Source organism: Mytilus trossulus, chromosome 11, assembly GCF_036588685.1.
Source record: "Mytilus trossulus isolate FHL-02 chromosome 11, PNRI_Mtr1.1.1.hap1, whole genome shotgun sequence".
NCBI classification, from domain to species: domain Eukaryota; kingdom Metazoa; phylum Mollusca; class Bivalvia; order Mytilida; family Mytilidae; genus Mytilus; species Mytilus trossulus.
The window spans coordinates 27,406,016-27,425,701 of record NC_086383.1 but is presented as its reverse complement, the minus strand read 5'-3'; the positions used below and the strand labels follow the sequence as shown (position 1 = coordinate 27,425,701).

Genomic DNA, 19,686 nt, shown 5'->3' with positions numbered 1-19,686 from the left:
GTATAATGTATTTATCTAGTCTTTTTTGTATACTCATTGTCTTGTATAAAATGTTGATCCTTGTTTATATTATATCCTGATAGAAGATAACAAATCAATAAATTAAGAGAAACGGTTTGTAAACCTTATTTTAATAGAAAGTGTGAAGGTCTTTTTTTTTACTTTTGAATTTTTCGAAAATTAAGGATATTCTTATCCCAGGCATAGATTTCCTTAGCCATAATTGGCACAACTTTTTGGAATTTTGGATCCTCAATGCACTTCAACTTCGTACTTGTTTGGCTTTATAAATATTTTGATATGAGCGTCACCGATGAGTCTTATGTAGACGAAACGCGTGTCTGGCGTTCTAAATTATAATCCTGGTACCTTTGATAACTATTAGAAATGTATTTTCATTATTCATGATATTTATTTATTAATTAATGTCTATAGAGTCCCAAATTATGACTTAAATATTTCAAAAAGCTGTCTCAGTTTAAACCAAACAAAATGTGAATTATATATGGTTCAGAAGCAGTATCAGAGACTTTTTATATAAATGTTCCATTCTAATTCAACATCGTTTGTAACGTACATTTTGATTGAATAACGGTCACTTATGTTCAAGGCATCAACTCACAACTGGTGCTATTAAAATATACGCGCAAGCGCAGACAACCTATGACAGATTTTAAATGTTTGATTTGACGTTGGTTTCTGTCATTTCATTAAAATTGGGACATTGTCAATTAAAATCCAAAGTCATTAATTGGTGCCGTCAAAGTTTAACATACAATACAATTATCTCGACTCCTAAATGGTGTCCTCAGTTTACAACAGATGTAAGCCACCAAAGAGCTGTATGAAAAGAGATCATCAAACTGGAGAAAAGTCCATTACAACTGCACAAGTTTTAACATGCCAACAAAAGTACAGCATAAAATATAGATTTATCAAAGGTTTGGATTATATTAAGGTGTTCGGATGATGAGTATATACATCCTATTGTGAATTCGACGCCCGTCAAGTTGTATTTATGGGTGGAGTTTAAAAGTAAGGACTGAACATAATAAAAGAATGAAAATTGGAATCAATAGGCAAACAATAAAGACCGAAGATTCAGAAGCCAAAATATATAGAATAGAGAATAATGTGCGATAACTAAGGAATAGAGAAATAGGACCTATAATATATATAAAAAAAGCCCATACCGCAAATAGTCAGCTAGAAAAGGCCCCGATAAGACAATGTAAAACAATTCAAACGAGAAAACTAACGGCCTTATTTATGTACTAAAATGAATGACGGTTATTCTTTGTTCCTTTGACCTTTTGTCAAATTATCTTCTATACTACTAGAATAAGAAAATAACAGACAACAAATAAAGAATAGAGACTAACGGGCCAGAAAAAAAATCTCAAATATAAAAAAACAACAATTTTTTTCCATACCCTTATATACAAGTGTATAATGTAGGTCATTAGACGAAAGCTAATATGGTTTGTTCCCGTATATACTGTGTATTTTTATTATGCTTTTGTTTCTCAGAATTATTTGTGTGATTTTTTGTTCTGTTTGTACTGTATTACGCTGTGGTACTTGTCTGACTTTTATCGAGTATAGTATTCGATAGCCTGTAAATACATGTAAAATTGAGAATGGAAAATGATGATTAAGTCAAAGAGACAACAGTTCAAACAAAGAAAAGATAACAGCCCAATGCCACCAATGGGTCTTCGATACACCGAGAAAATCCTGCACCCAGAGGTGTTCTTCATCTGGCCTCCAAATTTTATTGTTTGTTTAAACTCGTGTTGCCACAAACATTGTAAATGTTTAATAACAATAAACAAAATGAAATTAACAGAGACCAGAGGTTCCAGACTTGGGCACACGTTAAAATGTGTCTTCTTTCTTACTTCTACATTTATTTTTTTGTCAACCCGGAATAGAAACCACGAACACTATCTATTCAGTACATTTTTCTAACAATATATGTGTTGCCCGTTATTTTGAATTCTGTGAAACCCAAACACAGCCTCATAAATATACTTCAACATAGAACATATTTTCCTGACCAATTTATTTTTCTAGCAAAATTCCATGTTTAACATTTCACGCTTTTATATTATATAATTTGGCTACATTAGTATGCAATAAAATTTCAATAGTTTTTAACGATCCACCTTAAAATTTAAGCACGTTTTATATATTATATAATAGCAAAAGCTTTCACGTCCCAATTGCTGTGTCCACTCCAATATATTTTAACTGTGTCTTCAAAACAAAAATGTCAATTGAAATGCTGATAAGATGATCTTTTAATTTCCAAAATTTTAATGTGAATGAAGATGATAACCACGTATTGTTATGCTGCAAAAGCTTTGATGTTTTAAAAATAAGGTAATGACATATCTTCGTCTTCTTCTTGTGATAATTCGAAATCATTGTAATATCTTTTGTTCCAGCTTCCTCTTTTATCTTCACATCTACAATGAAATCATATAATATGTGTAAGGAATGATGAAATAAAAATAACATGTATAGCTTAGATGTAATATTCATTTTTTTTAAATAGATTAGACCGTTTGCATGTTTTTTGCATCAGTACTTTTTCAAGAAAGATAGTTAAATGAATTTTGTTTAATGTCCAGTTGCAAATATTTCATTCATATCCGGACAAGAACATGTTGGTGTCGTGCAATAATGACCCTTACCTTCTTTGTTCAAAAGAGATATACTCGGTTACATTTTTAATTGCTAGTTCACAAGGAAACGCGTCATTTCGAATATATCTACAAAGAGACAAGTATTCTCCTTGGTTCCGTGTGCCTACCGAAGAAATTGGAAGTTCAAATTTTATAGATAATGGTTACCTAGTTCGAGAGCAAACCCATGACCTCCTCAACTCGAGTCGAGTATGCTTCCCCGAGGCCACCGTTGCAATTCATTATGTCGTTACTACAATCCCGTTCCTTTTCAACGAATGTGACCTACCGAGTTAGACTATTTACCAGGTTTGTAATAACATGAGCAACACGACGAGTTTTTTGTGGGGTTCGTGTTGCTTCGTCTTTAATTTTTCTAAATTGTGTCTTTTGTACTATTGTTTTTTCTATTTGTCTTTTTTTAGCTATGGCGTCGTCAGTTTATTTTTTATCTATGAGTTTAAATTACCCTCTGGTATCTTTCGCCCCTCTTTCGATTAAAGTGAACATATATACAACCTACAATCTGTTGATACCTGTATCTTGGCATTGCAATATGTCATGTATTTCTATGACTGCATGTTTATTACGTCTTTTACTATATCTATCAGGTGGTGGATGTGTAGTGATTGATAATTGTGTCCTAGATGCAAGATTTTTTTTATTAGTTGTTATTGGCTGCTTTGAACTAGTTGGCAGTGCGTAACTGTGAGTACTCTCAGATCCGTACATGGTGTCTTTTCATTGTTGGCATGTACAAGCACCCAGTCATGTTAATTCTGTGTTTTAATAAAATGTACAAGTAGCCGGTCATGTCAACTCTGTGTTATAATAAGATGTACAAGTAGCCGATCATGTCAACTCTGTGTTTTAATTAGATATATTTCTATTCGTATCTATTCCTATCCTTCTGCCTTTTTCTACTGACTTTTATGGTTCGTTATTATGATATATAACTGCACCAGTCTTAGGTTAAGGGGATGATTGGGATCCCGTTACCATGTTTAACCCTGCCACATTCTGCATGTGAGTTATTTGTTATTTTCATTTTCAAGTCATCAAGTGTTAAACTGGTAATACATATTGATTTTCTGTTTAGGGAATATCGTTCTGTACATGCGAGTGTCTTATTCTTGGTTGGTCCGACTAGTTTTCAATTAGTCCGATATATCTATGACATCTGACAACTGTTTTATAATTTGTTTGGGGGATGTTGTCCACTCTGAAGTCTGAAAACCTTTTTTGTTGGGGTTTTAGGGCAAAGCAATCTCGGACTAGTTTTCAAGATATCCTGATTTTAAACTTTATATGCCTTTTGTTGTTGTTTTTTTTTCCTTCTTAGCGTTTTATCTTTTTTAATGGAACGTGTTTGAACTTCTATACCATTTAGTATTTTATTAATGGTTGTCTCACTGACTCTTTTTTTATTTATACGTGATGCAAAGGTCTTGCCTTGAAGGCATAAAACTTTGCTCAGTGCTTTGAGCACAAATATCATGCTCGAAACATGAAATCCAGCAATTTTGTTGGTTGATTTTCGAGTCTGAGTACAAAAAATCATGCTCGAAACATGAAATCAAGCAATTTGATTGGTTGATTTTCGAGTCTGAGTACAAAAATCATGCTCGAAAGTTTTATGACCGTGAGGCCTGGTTCCTCATATTTTCCAAGTCCACACTTGTTGAACTCTTTGCAGCAATTATCAAGATATCCTGATTTTCGATCTGATTTTGGTTTTCTTTTATATAGAACTTGCTTGGTGAAAGTTTTCGCATAAACATGTCATTTTAAGATATGACAAATGGTCTGTTACCTTAAGTCTGGCTCTCCACATTTTTCTAGTCCACACTTTTTAAACTCTTCGCAGCAATAATCTTTCTTTTGTCGTTTACATCTGATCGCTTTCCGTAAACACATAAATTCACACTTTCCACTGTAAACTTCTGAAATTGTAGCAACTGCTAGCATGATGGCATATAGACAATAGATGGACTTCATCTGAAAAAGGAAAAACATTTGATGATGGAAGCCTGTAGAAGAAGCAACAAATAATACCTTAAAATAATTTAGGGGCCAGCTGAAAACCATCTCCAGGTGCGGAATTTTCTCCCAACGTTGAAGACCTGTTGGTGGCCTTCGGCTCTTGTCTGCTCTTTGATCGTGTTGTTGTCTCTCTGACATATTCCTCATTTCAATTCGCAATTTTGATTAAAACCTATTATAACGTACCTTACTTGTTCTGCTTATGCATGGGTAGAACATTCCGATTCCCGAAAATGGAAAATCGGATCTCATAGGGAAAATACATAAATAAGCATTACCCCGGAGCATTTTTGCGCCTGTCCCAAGTCAGGAGCCTCTGGTCTTTGTAAATCTTGTTTTATTTTTATTTTAGTTTCTTGTGTACTATTTGGAAATTAGTATGGCGTTCATTATCACCGAACTAGTATATATTTGTTTAGGGGCCAGTTGAAGGACGCCTCCGGGTGCGGGTATTTTTCGTTACATTGAAGACCTGTTGGTGACCTTCTGTTGTTGTTTTTTCTATGGTCGGGTTGTTGTCTCTTTGATACATTCCCCATTTCCATTTTTAATTTTTTTCGAAATCCATACTAGAACTGTATGTCTATATTCGAAATTCAGAGTACCACATACAAATTCAAAATTCAGACACATACAACAAAATTCTTAACTTAAAGTACCGGTTCAAAATTCTGAATCTATGGATTATTTCATCTGAGTTAGGAGTTCAGAATAATGCGCTAATGGGAGGATAAATCGAAACTCGGAATCCATATGATAAAACTTCTAGATTCGGAATTCAGAGGATCAATCATTTAAATTCAGAAACAGTTGGATAAAAATATGACAAATGCCGACAGATAAAAATATAAAAATTCAGATGATGGAGTGAAAACACCATTTTCCCCGGTGTTTATATATTCCCCTGCAGTTAATTTGAAGGTCTCAAAATTACATTCGACTTTTAATTTCTGTATAAATTTACTATGCAATGCCATTATGCATGAATTAACCTACAACTTCAAAACCATGAATCATTCCATCAGCTATGAGACGGCTAGCTTTTTTGTAAAAAAAATATGACTTGTATTCAACCTTGTCTCTATTTGGCATTTTGCAATACTTGAGCTATTGACCTAGTGTCGATCGTTATGCAACAATCACTTTCGCACATTAACTTCAGACATGTAATTTCTCTTGTGACTTCATACTTTTGCACGTATTTTATATCGGTACCGTTAATTAATGCGGGTCAAATTGCAGTTAAATGTAAATTCTTTTTTTTAATGAAACTGTGAAATTATAAAAATAAAATGATTTTTTTTATAGTCGCAGGTTATTTCTCAATCAGTCAGAAATCGTCAGTAATCAGATATATCTTAGGACATGTCTTATGATCCTCTTATGACTATACTAGGACATATCTCAGACCGTTTTTTCAAAATTAATATAAAGAATTATTGTAATTTATAAAAATTAACGTATAACTATCCTAAGACCATCATAAGACACCTCTCGAGATGTCCTAATTTAGAACCACTTTGTTTGTGAAACCCACTTAGGACTAAGACATGTCGTATATGTAAGACCATCCTACGACATGTCTTAGTCCTGAGACAGCTTCGTGAAACTGGGCTCAGAAGCGTTCCCCTTTCCACCTATTAATAAGGTAAGTGCATTGTCAGTAATTTAAAAATAGTAATCCAAAGATCGTGTTAATTTTTCAAAATATTTTGAGGGTGGTTGTGGTGAGTAAACCAAACGCAAGAATGCAAACCTTCAAACAAATTATACAACTACGGCTATGAAAATTTAATCATTTTTTCTTTCTTTCATTTTAATTCGTCAAAGATGTTATGATCACCTTTTCTGTATTATCTATGATCAATCAAAATTGATTTACTTAGGTCCATCGTTCACTTGGTCTTTGTTGTTATATATCTCCTTTGATCTAATTATATTTTATTGCAGTTAAATATAGCAGTACAATCAAGAATTCTCAAAGATTGTAAAAAGCCAAAAGAAAAGTTATAAAAATAGGTTAATCATGTATGTATTAACGATCGTAAAAATCCCGCCAAAATATGAAAAAATTGGTTAAATATGGATATATTAATAATTAACACACTAAACGAAATTAGCCAAGTGTTGATTTCATTTTCTAGCGCTGGGTCAACATCGCTGCTGGTGGACTTTCTATACCCAAGGGTATCATCAGCTTAATAGTCAGTGATTCTGAACTGATGTGATTTACATATATTTTTTTTTTAATTCCCCATGTTGATAAATTACCCAGGTACTAAATTTCCGTCTCCTTCAGGCAAAGTTTACTTGAGAGGAATTTGACTATTCCTTTGTGGTCAATATTGGTCATTGAGAGGAATTTGACTATTCCTTTGTGGTCAATATTGGTCATTGAGAGGAATTTGACTATTCCTTTGTGGTCAATATTGGTCATTGAGAGGAATTTGACTATTCCTTTGTGGTCAATATTGGTCTTATTGCTCTCAACGTTTAAACGTCTTTATACATCCTTGACATATATGCACATTTATGCATTCGGTTTTTTTCAAAGCGATTATGATGTAAAAGTTTGATAAAATGTCATTTTCATTTTCAATGCATACATATACGTTTCAGAAATAAACACGCCATATGTTTCTTTTAGAATTCATATTATTTCATTAGCGTAAACAAATAAGACAAAAGTGAATGGTACAATTTAGCTTCCCAATACATCATCATGCTTCAAGATAAAAATGACTCTTGGCATTGTTTTGTCATAGATGAGTCCCAGAAGATAAAAAAAGTGCGGGAATTTGTATGCGTTTTCTCTTTAGGGATCACGTGATAAAGAAATCGACAAACATTGACATTTCATCTAGACATGTCAGTCATTAAAATCAGCAGTATACAGTGTCAATTTCCATGAAATATTTAGAAAAATGACTCTTAATGAATAATCAGGTTTCTCCGGGCTATGAACCTACTTACAATTTAATTAATTGCTTTTGATCAATGATTAAAGATAAATTCTCAATTGAGGTATTTCTGTATCGTTGACATTTTCAGTAAAATAATTCGTTTTAGTTTGAAAAGATTTTAATGACCTGTTACATGTTGCATGTATTGCAACGGAAACAATATTATTATGACTTCTGATTTTTACTCTCGATAAAATCTTTGAAATACTTGAATATTCGAAAGTGTGCACCACATTTTTGAGGTTATTTATTATTATAGTCAGGGGAAATATAAGTCTTTTCTTTTATTCTATTTTTTTTTTCATTTAATATATTAAGAACAGGCTCAAAATAGTCCTCTAAATATTGAAGGGTCAAGGATGCATAAATACCAAAAATACGTTCAGAATCTCAGTTTAGCGTAACCAAGGAAATTTGAAAGAATTCCCTAAGGTCAAAAGGGATACTAGTATTCAAATGTATAGGACGTAGAAAAATAAACTAACAACGACATGGTGAAAAATGACAAACGACCAAAACATAAGCAACAGCCAACAAAACACAACCTTGAAAACTAAAACAAAACACAAAAACGGAGTTGATCTCCGATGAATGGTATGATACGCGTTGTGTCCACTTTGCATTGAATATTGTATTTTTCATTACTAGTATATATTCAAAGCAGACGCTACTGATAAATCATTTCCTCAACTTTAACCATGTTCAGAAGAGAATTATATATCAATAGATAGTTTAAAAATCAAAGTATGATCGCCAATTAGACCACAATCTACCAGATACCATATTGGTGTAGGTTAACATACGGACTTCGACTATGAGTAAAACATATACCGGATAACAACCTATAAAAGGTTCTAAACTGATAAAAAAAAATGTAAAAGAATTCAAACTGGAAAACTAACAGTCTGATTTATTTACAAAACAATAAACGAAAAATAAAAATATAATATCGTTAACCATGCACTGAATTACATAATAGTGCTTTCGTTCAAGCAGTGTCATTCACGGACAACCTATACTAATCATAGAAACTTGCTATTGGCTTCATAACTAAGGGAAAACACTGCTTGCTATTACCCTCATAATGCAGGGACAGCCTTCTTGATTTTACCCTCAAATTCTCATAAAACAGAGATAACAAACTTGCTAACATGATTACGAAATGATATATATTTTTTCACTTTATTTCATAAATTCGGCAAAAACAAACAAACTAGTATCCTCATAACTCAGCCACAATAATAGTTATCAAAAGTACCAGGATTATAAACTTGCTTATATAACCCTCCTAACCCACAGACTGCAATTGACTTGCTTCTGCCCTCATAACGTTAAGACAACATACTCGATTTTACCCTCATAACTCAGGGACAATTGACTTGCTACTACCATTATAACGAAAGGAACAACGAACTTGCTATTACCTTAATAACTCAGAACAACAATCGTGCTAATTATTCTTATAACTAGTCATCAATGACTTATCAAGCAACCACATGGTACACAATTATTTTGTTTTTATTACGAAATGATATAACTTTTCACTTTATTTCTATCTTGAATATCTCACGAAACACCTGCTTAAACCATAGTAGTCATATTTTTCAACGTTGACAAAACAAACTAATTATATATTGTCTTCAAAGATATTGCAATTTTTCAACATCTTGTATTCAATTTGTTGATAGACGTGTAAATTATGTCGAACAACTAGAATTAATACGTCTGGAATCCAGGTAATAACTCTGATAATTATGTAGGTCTCATCATCTTTACGATTTAGTGGAGCATTTGCATTATTCACGTATCAGAATACGTACACGGATCGACGTATACGTACTGGACAGATCTGTTTATAATAATGATTTAACCCCGATCTCAATTAAAATTTTATGCATTATAAAATATTTTCATCGGGACCAACTTGACTTAATTTATCCTTTCCTCACATTTGTGCTATACGATACGTCGATACGGATACGCCAGCAAATATTTGATTAATGCAAATTATTTGATACTAACGAGAAAGCAAATCGTGTTGGGTACATGCTTTTGAAGTACATGGATTTCCTAAACCGTTTTTTGTCTGAATTGCGACACTTGTCTTACAAACACTTTTAAACAAAATAGGAATGAATAAACCTAAAATTGCATTCATAGAACCATGGAAGTATTATTATAGATCCCTGATACAACAGATGATGGTTTTATGTCAGAAGCGCGTTTCATCTACAAAAGAATCATCAGCGACACTCGAATCAAAATTTGAAAAACGACAAAATAGAATACGAAGTGGAAGAGCTTTTGGGACCCAAATTTCCATTCTTTTTCACCAAATGCAGCTAACAGTTTTAAATGTGTATCCATATGTTTTGTTAAATCATTTGTTGATTTTAACGGGACTCGCTTTTACAACAGCAACAGCGGCGACTAAGTAATGCGAAAACGTATTAAAACATGGCAATTGTTCATCACTATATAAATTATCGAAAGTATGAATTATTTAACTTCAAAATTAGGTCATGATTGCAATGATTCGTGAATATTACTAAATATTGATCTGGCTTATTCTGTTTCATTGTATGTACTACACAAAATATTCTGATTTTTTTTCTCTTATTGTTTATGGTTCGGGGGGAATTGCTGTGATGCAAAAGACAAATAAAAATGCAATACGCGTCTGGCGAAAATATATAATTTCAATCCTAGTATTTATGATGAGTTAGTTTAGTTGCTGGTGGAGATTTAATTACTCCGAGAGCATCATCAGCCCAGTAGTCAGCACTGCTGTGTTGACTACGAGTTATCATTAATATGTTCATAATTATAAATTGACTTTCAACAAAACTTTGAATTTTTAAAATACTAAGGCTATTCTACTTGATTAATTTAGATTACTTTAGCTGTATTCGGCAAATCTTTTAGGAATTATTTGTCCTCAATGCTCTTCACCCTCGTACTTTATTTGGCTTTTTTAACATTTTTGGATTCGAGCGTCACTAATGAGTCTTTTGTAGACGAAACGCGTGTCTGGTGTAAATGTAAAATTTCAATCCTGGTATCTATGGTGAGTTTATATATCTAACAAAAGGTACAACAGAAATAACACAAATAAAAATATGCCATCAATTATAGTTAACTTAGCGGAGGAGAAAAAGCCTCTTGAGATTTCTTTATCCTTAAAAACAGGATTTTCTTTTACGCGCAGTTTTTTGCATTTGTAAAAAGAAAATGTCTTTGATTATGATGATGCTTTTTACAGTTACATTTAAGCTGTTTAGTTTGAACAAAATCTATGTCCTTCCATTAAAGAATTATAATTTATAATCAAAACGAGGCCATTGGGTATCATATGTGTCTATATGAAGACTTCATTACTCATTTTCTTATTAAATAGCAATAATTGTCTTTATTTGTCTGTCTTTTTCTTATATTGAGACATGCATCAACTAACATACTTATCTAAAAAAAAAAAAAGGATTGTTTTTCGAAAAACACATTTATTCAAAGAAACTGAAAGTATTGTTAAATTACTGAATGGGTATAAAATTGTGTGATGTTAGTCAAGCTAGTTGTGTGAAATGTATGGAGCGAAACATCGAGTTAGTAGTGTGAAATGAGTGGAGCGAAAAATCGAGTAGTGTTTCCTTTTATCGTCTTTTATCTGCTGTTTGGTCGGGTTGTTGTCTCTTTGACGTCTTCCCCTTTAACGATCTCAATTTTATTACCTTTGGTCGTGTTTTGAAGTTTTCACCCACAAACTGTGAATCATAAATGTATAGCAATGAATTGGCAATTACAGGGCACAATTAGTCCACAAAGAAATTATACTTAAAAGTAAAATCACAAAAATACTGAACTCCGAGTAATCATTTGATGTTATTTCGTACTCGAACATGATTATTGCAAACTCATTTTTTCGCATTTGATAATTTAATTTTGTAAGTTTTCTGATTAAAAAGGTGCATTGTTACGAATCTGTCATTTTAAATCAAATGAATTATATTGGGATCAAATGAAATATTTATAAAGTGTTGATAATCGCTTCTTTTTCAGAAATTAATGCCCGAATCATACGACAGTCAACTGAAAAGGGGAATGTGAACTTGCTTGTTATATAAAGTTGTAACAGCAAACATCTTCTACGTTCTCGTTTTTAACAGAATGTACATGATATACTACAAACGAATATTAAATCTACCGTCCATCGATAGATATATAGATAGATTTCTGTATGCATTTTATGAGAAACTGGATTGGTTTTACCAAGGGGGTTATATGATATCTCATATACTAGTAACCTCCTTGGGTTTACGAAATAAGGATAATGGCAAAAGTGCTTAATAAAAAAAAAAAAGAATAGAAAAAAATCGGCATATAAAAGAAAAGCAAAAACAAACAAACAAATTAAGAATAGAAAATAATGATTTTAAAGTTTAAAATTAGAGAAATGGTGGACAACAACTTGCATGCTATACCAAATAGAAACGAATAATCTTTTTTTCTTCTTCATTATAATAGTTTACATATCTGCTTATGCTTTTATAATGATCGAATATGTCATACAACGAATATCGTTCATGTGATAATAAAACTTCAAAAACAGGTGTCATATATAAAGGCAGCAGTAGTATACCAATGTTCAAAACTAATAAATCGATAGAAAAAAAAACAAATCCGGGTCACACACCCAAACCGAGGGAAACGGTTAGGATAAAATTCCACATACGAATGTCATACATGTCAGAATAAAATTTTGCACATGAATAACACACATGTTAGAATACAGTTTCAAACACCAATGTCATACATGTTAGGATAAAATTTCGCAAACGAACGTCATACATGCAAGTCATGATAAAATTTAATACACGAATGTCATCCACGTTTCGATAAAATTTCAGACACGAACGTCATACATGTCCTGATAAAATTTTATACGCGAATGTCATCAACTTTTGGATAAAATTTCACACACAATCATACATGTGAGGATAAAATTTCACGCACGAATGTCATAAATGTGAGGATATTGAACAGCTGAATAAAGATTGAAAAAAGTCACAGAGAGAATGTGTTGGTCAATAACATTCCAAATATGTGGCTTCAAAATATTGGTCTAAAAATGTTCAACCTTACAATGTCGTTGAACAACACTGGGTGTTATGTTATTGTGGAATGTTGCTGTCCACTTTGTGGTACTAAACTTCCATCACACACCAAAAGCATCTTTGCTTAATCATTGCTTAAATATTAGGTATACTGAATAATATAATATTTTTTTTATTATCAATATTTATTTTAAGAAAGAATCCGATATTCTTATTTCAGAATATATATTCAAGCATTATCAAAATGATCAAATTTGAGAAGACCCATTTCTTTTTAGTAGTAGGGATTTACATTTTCCATTTTGTTGTACGTGTATATTATAAATGAGACAACCATCCACCAGAGTTCATTCGACGTGAATATAAGCAATTCAATAGGTACCTTAACCAATATAACAAAAATTCATAAGTCAGCTATAACGGCTTGACATGAAAAATGTGAAACATTTCAAACGAGAAAAAAAACAATCGACCTAAGTTAATGTAGTTTACATTTGTGCCGGATACGTGCAATTACTTATATTGTTTATATGCATTCAACTCCTCGGGGTATAAATGTGCATTTCATTAATAAATCAATAATATAGACGGAAAATTCAGCAACGGTTATTAGGTTTATTAAAGAAAATTACTAATAATATTTCCATGATCAATATTTATAACATGCATGTGTCTTTTCTTATGACTATCTAATGGACACAATATTGATTGAAATTGTGGTTTGGGTCAAACACATTCCCATTTATAAACACAAACAATTATAACCTTATAACATAATCTGTCTTTAGATATTGTTTTTGTATTTATTTATTTTTTGTCTGAACATACGGTGCATCCCAACAGACAGAAATACAACGTTATACCGTAAGTCATCCCGTAAATCTTGAACATAAGGTGCATCCGAACAGATAGAAATACAAAGTTATACCGTAATTCATCCCGTAAATGCATTGGCGTATACAACTGTAAAAAATAGTTTTTAAGGATGTACTTAGGTGAGGTTTTGGAATTTGTGTCAAATGTTCGGACTCCTTGGAGTTTTTCCATACAATACAATGTTAAATATTTTGCCCCATAACACCCATTTATTTTTTCATATAAGACTTAATAGCTAATGAAAGGTCATTTACCCAAATTTTAGAAGATTCTTGATTTTCTTTCTTTTCTTTTGAGACCCAATAATACCTATGCAAATATAAGGTAAAAGTCCGAGTCAGCCTTTTCCTGCCATATTTTAAATCTCAAATATCTCGAAAAGGAGGTCCATGACCTATCAATATTTTTAGATTATTTGTATCCTCAATTGATGCTCTACCAGCTTATTGTATCAATTTTCACTTCTTAATTTATTAATTTTCCCCTAACCTCACCTAAGTACATCCTTAAAGCAAGGATTTGTATATTTATACAAATCCTTGCTTAAAGTAAGCATTAATTCTTCCGAAAGGTAATAAGCACAAAAAACAAAAAAGTCTTGAAGTAACTATTATGTAGGAGTACTCATACAAGTTTCGTTATGGCGGAATTTTTATTTTTATCCATTTCGTTTTTAATGTGGGATCTCATCTAAAATAAAATGATAGTTTTGAATATGCAACTGTTTGCTTTGATTTGCCTCTGAAAAATACACTTTAATTGGGGTATATATAGAAAATAAGATGTGGTATGATTGCCAATGAGACAACTATCCACAAAAGACCAAAATGACACAGACATTAACAAATATAGATCACCGTACGCAAAGCTCATCCCGCATAGTCAGCTTTAAAAGGCCCCGATAAGACAATGTAAAGCAATTCAAACGAGAAAACTAACGGCCTTATTTATGTAAAAAAATGAAAGATAAAGAACAAATATGTAACACATAAACAAACGACAAGTATGCCTTATAAACTACTATAACCTTTAAAGTTTTATTTTATTTGTTTTTGATACAATGTTTTAACGAGACCTTCAGCGTTCTACCATATAATAACATTTAACCTAAAAACACTTGCTCTTTGAACTTAAAGTACAAACACGATTCAACAATATTATTTATTACTAAAACTGTTTATTACTTTGTAAATAATATTAATGTAAGGTGTTTTTTTTCTTTCGAGAAAACTCTGTCACCTAATAATGATTATATAGTGTTATATGCGTAACCTGTATTTAATTACTTTTTTGTACAGTAATTGCATTTTTTCAAATGCTGTAAAGGAAGTAATTTTACTTTTTTTAACATCATTGATGACTTTTTTTATATTTTCTTTATGAAAGAGAGGAGGTGTGTGATAGAGCCAATATATAATAGTTACTCCTTCATTAAATAATTGTAAAACGAATAGCATTTATTTGAAAATGATGCCTAGTTTACACGTATACATAACGTACATTTCAATCGAATCGAATGCAAATCGAAATCGCTAATCGCGTTCACACAATCTTCCTTTTTAATTCGAATTGATTTGAATTGGCTAATTTGATGAACGAAATCCGTTTTTGTTGATACGAATTAAAAGTTACCGTCGTTTGGACGCGCATTGCAATTCGAATTAGAATTTACGTTTAATTCGAATTACTTGTGAGCGTAGCATGAAAATGAAATGGAACATATGGAAATAATCAAGCCTTTCGTTGATAGTTCACCGTTATTGATATTTAATAAGATAAAAATTATAAGCGATTTGTTCGACAGGTGCCACAAGAAGAGCAAGATCGGCTTACCCGTCGAGCAAATGAGATAACCCCGTATTTACAAGACTTACATTTTCAGTCTTAATTTTTTGTAGGTTGTTTTTCTGCTGTTTTTTGCGTTTTTGTTTTTTTTAAGTTATATTACGACTTATGCGTTTAAACGCCTATTTGGTAGTATCCGCACCTCGATATTTAAGTGAAAAGACAGAGTTTAAGCTTATTTAAAGTATTTCGATATTAAGTTAAAAATCCAGAGTTTAAGCTTATTTAAAGTATCTCGATATTAAGTTATAAAGCAGAGTTTAGATATAGGAAGATGTGGTGTAAGTGTCAATCTCCATCCAAATAACAATTTAAAAAGTAAACCATTATAGGTTAAAGAACGGCCCTTAAGAGTTTAAGCATATTTAAAGTATCTCGATATCAAGTTAAAAAGACAGAGTTTTAGCTTATTTAAAATATCTCGATTTTAAGTTAAAAGGCCGAGTTTAAGCTTATTTAAAGTATCATGATATTAAATTAAAAAGCAGAGTTTAAGCTTATTTAAAATATCTCGATTTTAAGTTAAAAGGCAGAGTTTAAACTAATTTAAAGTATCTCGCAAAAGACATCTATTCTTAGATGAAAAAAATATTTTTTATTCGTGCACACATTATCTTTCTTAGACAAATGATACATTTTCTTTTACAAACGATAGCATTCTATAATTTATACATCAATAACCTTTCAAAATAACATTTTTAATTAACAATACCAATGCAATATAATGCAAAGTAAGCCAAGATCAAAACATTTGCAAAATTATAATTCGTCTGTACAGAAATTTAAACTCGTGTGACGTGAAGACACAGGCTAAGATACGATATTATTAGTTTTTGGGGCGTTGCCATGACGCGCACAAATGAAATGAAACTGTACTGATGTAGATTACATAGAAAGAAGAATACTATAATTTTAGTATTGGATAAGTATGTAATTGATTCCAATATAGATTCCGGATGAAGATATAATTGTCTTTTTTATTCTTCCAATCCTCATCCTTCAACTGATATGTATATTATATTTTCGATCTAAATTCGATATGAACATCCGTTTAGTATACTATGACATGTAATTCTATAAACATTGGAATGGAAAACTTACTAGAGAAAATGAGAACACGACTTTCATTTAGGGAGCTACCATTTGATTTTTATCGGGGGCTAGGATGAAATTTGAAAAAAATAGGCAGGACAGGAGTTTTGAGTAAAAATAAAAAGGCAGGATGAGACACTTGCAAAAAAAGCAGGATGAAACACTTGCAAATAAAAAAGTCAGGACGACAATTTAGGTAAAAAAAAGTAAGGACAAACTTAAAAAAAAAGGCAGGACCGAACAGAGTGAAAAATAAAAAGGCAGGACATAGATTACAGCTAAAAAAAAAAAGGCAGGGCAACATTTTTCATCCTAGCCCCCCCCCCCCCCCCTAAAAATCAAATGGTAGCTCCCTTACTACGTACAAGGATCACGTTTTTGCATCACTATCCATTTTTTTATATCCCTGGATTTGTTTGTCTGGATCTGTATCGCGTTACAGGGTTGGTTTTGTCTTGGTGCAAAGTGGTCACAGGAAGTATCATATTTTAATTGGAATAGCGTGCGAGATTCCGTTAAGTTGCTACATGAATTAATATGAATATGATCCAGTTGTAGATAAAGGAGAAGTGAAATGCGTTCATCTCCCTTTTAATCGCCAAGACATTATGTTATATATTATGTTTTTAAGACTTATACTATAAAATCGTGAAAAAAAACTTTGCTCGCCAATTGAGTATGTTGTTTATACAAATAGTTCCTCATTCAAAAAGTAGTCTCTTGTTAATAGCCTCCTTTATACAAGAGTCGGATTTAAATGTGCGCACTCAGAAGGAAGTCTTCGGCAGGACACGTCATCTGATTCTGGTTTCGTCCGTACTCCAAAATAATTAGTACTTTGGGGAGAAGCAATGGATAACAATATAATAACAATGGTTTGACCCGATTGCACTCGGTACCAGTATGAGACTACTACGAATACGGTATACGTTTACTTGTCGAAGCTCTTGTTAAATACTGCGGATTTATTAATTTTCGTTGGATACCAATTTTCGTGGATTTCGTGGGTACAGAAGAACCACGTATTCAAATGTTCAACAAAATACAAATTTGTCTGATTCAGAACATTTGTATTTAGATTTTCATCGCTTTCGATCAAGTTAATGTCTTGTTTTTCAAAATTTAACACTATAAGGTATAATGAAAATAAGGGTTCAGTGTTTTTGTCAGCTGCTTGACCAGCTTTTTCTCTCTCATCAAATTAAGAACTTTTTAGAAAAAAAAACCATTACATCCTAGATATTCATGCCAACACCGAATATAATTTTTTCTGGTAAATTTCTGAGATTTTATTATGTATGAATACATTGTATGAGTTTAGGCACTAAAAACTACAATAACTGGTAATATAGATACATGAATTATTAACCTTATTAGTGTATAAGTGTTGGCATTTTTACCATTTGACCTTAGTCCCCAAGAGTATCAAACACCCAGTAACCAGTACTTTGGTAATGGACTGAATATGCAGGTATTTCATAAAAAAAAATATCATATCTTTATATTAAGGAATTATTATATATATCTCAATCCTACAAAACTCTGATTTCTTGTCCGTATTTTGCTATACTTTTTGTCCTTCTGGTTTATAATCTCTTCATTTTTTTTTAATATCAAATAAGTTGACCTCGATTTAAACTAAATAGACATTTATCGTCGTCACTGATGAGTCTTGTGTAGACGAAACGCGCGTCTGGCGTACTCAATTATAATAATGGTACCTTTGATAACTAATTATATAATGTGTCACCAACTTTACGACACAAAAAAACGAAAATAAAAGCAATCTGCATCAGCGTCAAATGTATCATTCAATTGCATCCCTACAATACATCATATGCGCCCAACCAATGTATCAATTGTGCCAAAAAATATTGCACTGCCCCAAAAGAACAGATTAATTGTTTTGAAAATATAATGAAATATAAACTAATAAGTACTTCTGTATATCTAATTTTAACTTTGATTTCCAATATCGGTTTTGCTGGAAACAAACTTTACTATATATTTTTGGGTAAAAATGCGGGACGAAAGATACCAAAGGGACAGTCAAACTCATAAATCTAAAACAAACTGACAACGCCATGGCAAAAAATGCGGACTACAAACGACCAAATACGGTATGTGATTATTTATTTTTTAAATTTGAATATTAAAAAGATAGTTTGGTGTGTATCAAATTATTTGTAAACAGTATTTTCATATCAAACAATTGACATAAACGGGATAAATCCTATGATATACTCTTTTTTTTTCATTTTAGGAACTATCTCTCAAGAAAACAGTCTTTTTCCTAAAGATGTACAAGTATATTAAAATAATTATTTTCAAATAGTGTTCAAACCTTACCTTCTAGTTTCTTGGACTTTTGCTTTCAAGACCCGCTTCTCAAAGACTGTTCAAGCCCTCTTACTCAACTATAAACAATACTGGAAATCCGTAGGCGCATACATCGTAACCGAAGATCGCATTAATTATTAACCTTTGCTCCGCCTCTGTGACTAATGTCGAGAAATTACATCGTAATGAAATACCAATTTCTCCAATTAAGTAGCAAGTTATTGTTTAGCTGCGGAAAAAAACAAAGTTAAGTAAGCATAGTGGCTTTTCTCCTTTGGCATTAAATTACTATGTGTTAGCAGTTTATTATTCTTAAATGACTGGTTATATTATACCCGACTTGGAAAGCTGCACGAGCCTTTTGTCTACAAAAACTAATATAATGTATCTATATGATATATACATGTATGTGTATACGACATTGAATTTATTTTTAGAACCAAAATTATTTTTTAATGGACTAGATACTTTATATTGTTTGATGGATACAATTAAACTCGTGATTGTTATAAAAATACTTTGATGCACAGTTTTGCTAAAAAAAAAAAATGTAAAATGCAATTATGTATAAAGCACTCCTGTAGTTTTCAATTTCTACATAAGGAAATGCCTGTACCAAGTCAATATGACGTTTGGTGTGTTTGCACGCATGATCTTTTGATTTAAATAGCCATTTGATTTTATATGTTTACTTTTGAGTTCCATATTTTTGTTATTTAACTTTTT

The 19,686-nt window shown here is 31.8% G+C and overlaps 1 long non-coding RNA gene across 1 annotated transcript; it reads right to left on the bottom strand.

Annotated features, from left to right (window-relative positions):
* Positions 1-2,048: 2,048 nt before the first annotated feature.
* LOC134689633 (uncharacterized) lies at positions 2,049-19,163 on the bottom strand. Its single transcript, XR_010101883.1, has 3 exons — positions 18,970-19,163; positions 4,504-4,688; positions 2,049-2,471 (listed from the first exon to the last, which is right to left on the bottom strand). It is a non-coding gene; the product is annotated as an uncharacterized LOC134689633 (long non-coding RNA).
* Between the last annotated feature and the right edge of the window lie 523 nt (positions 19,164-19,686).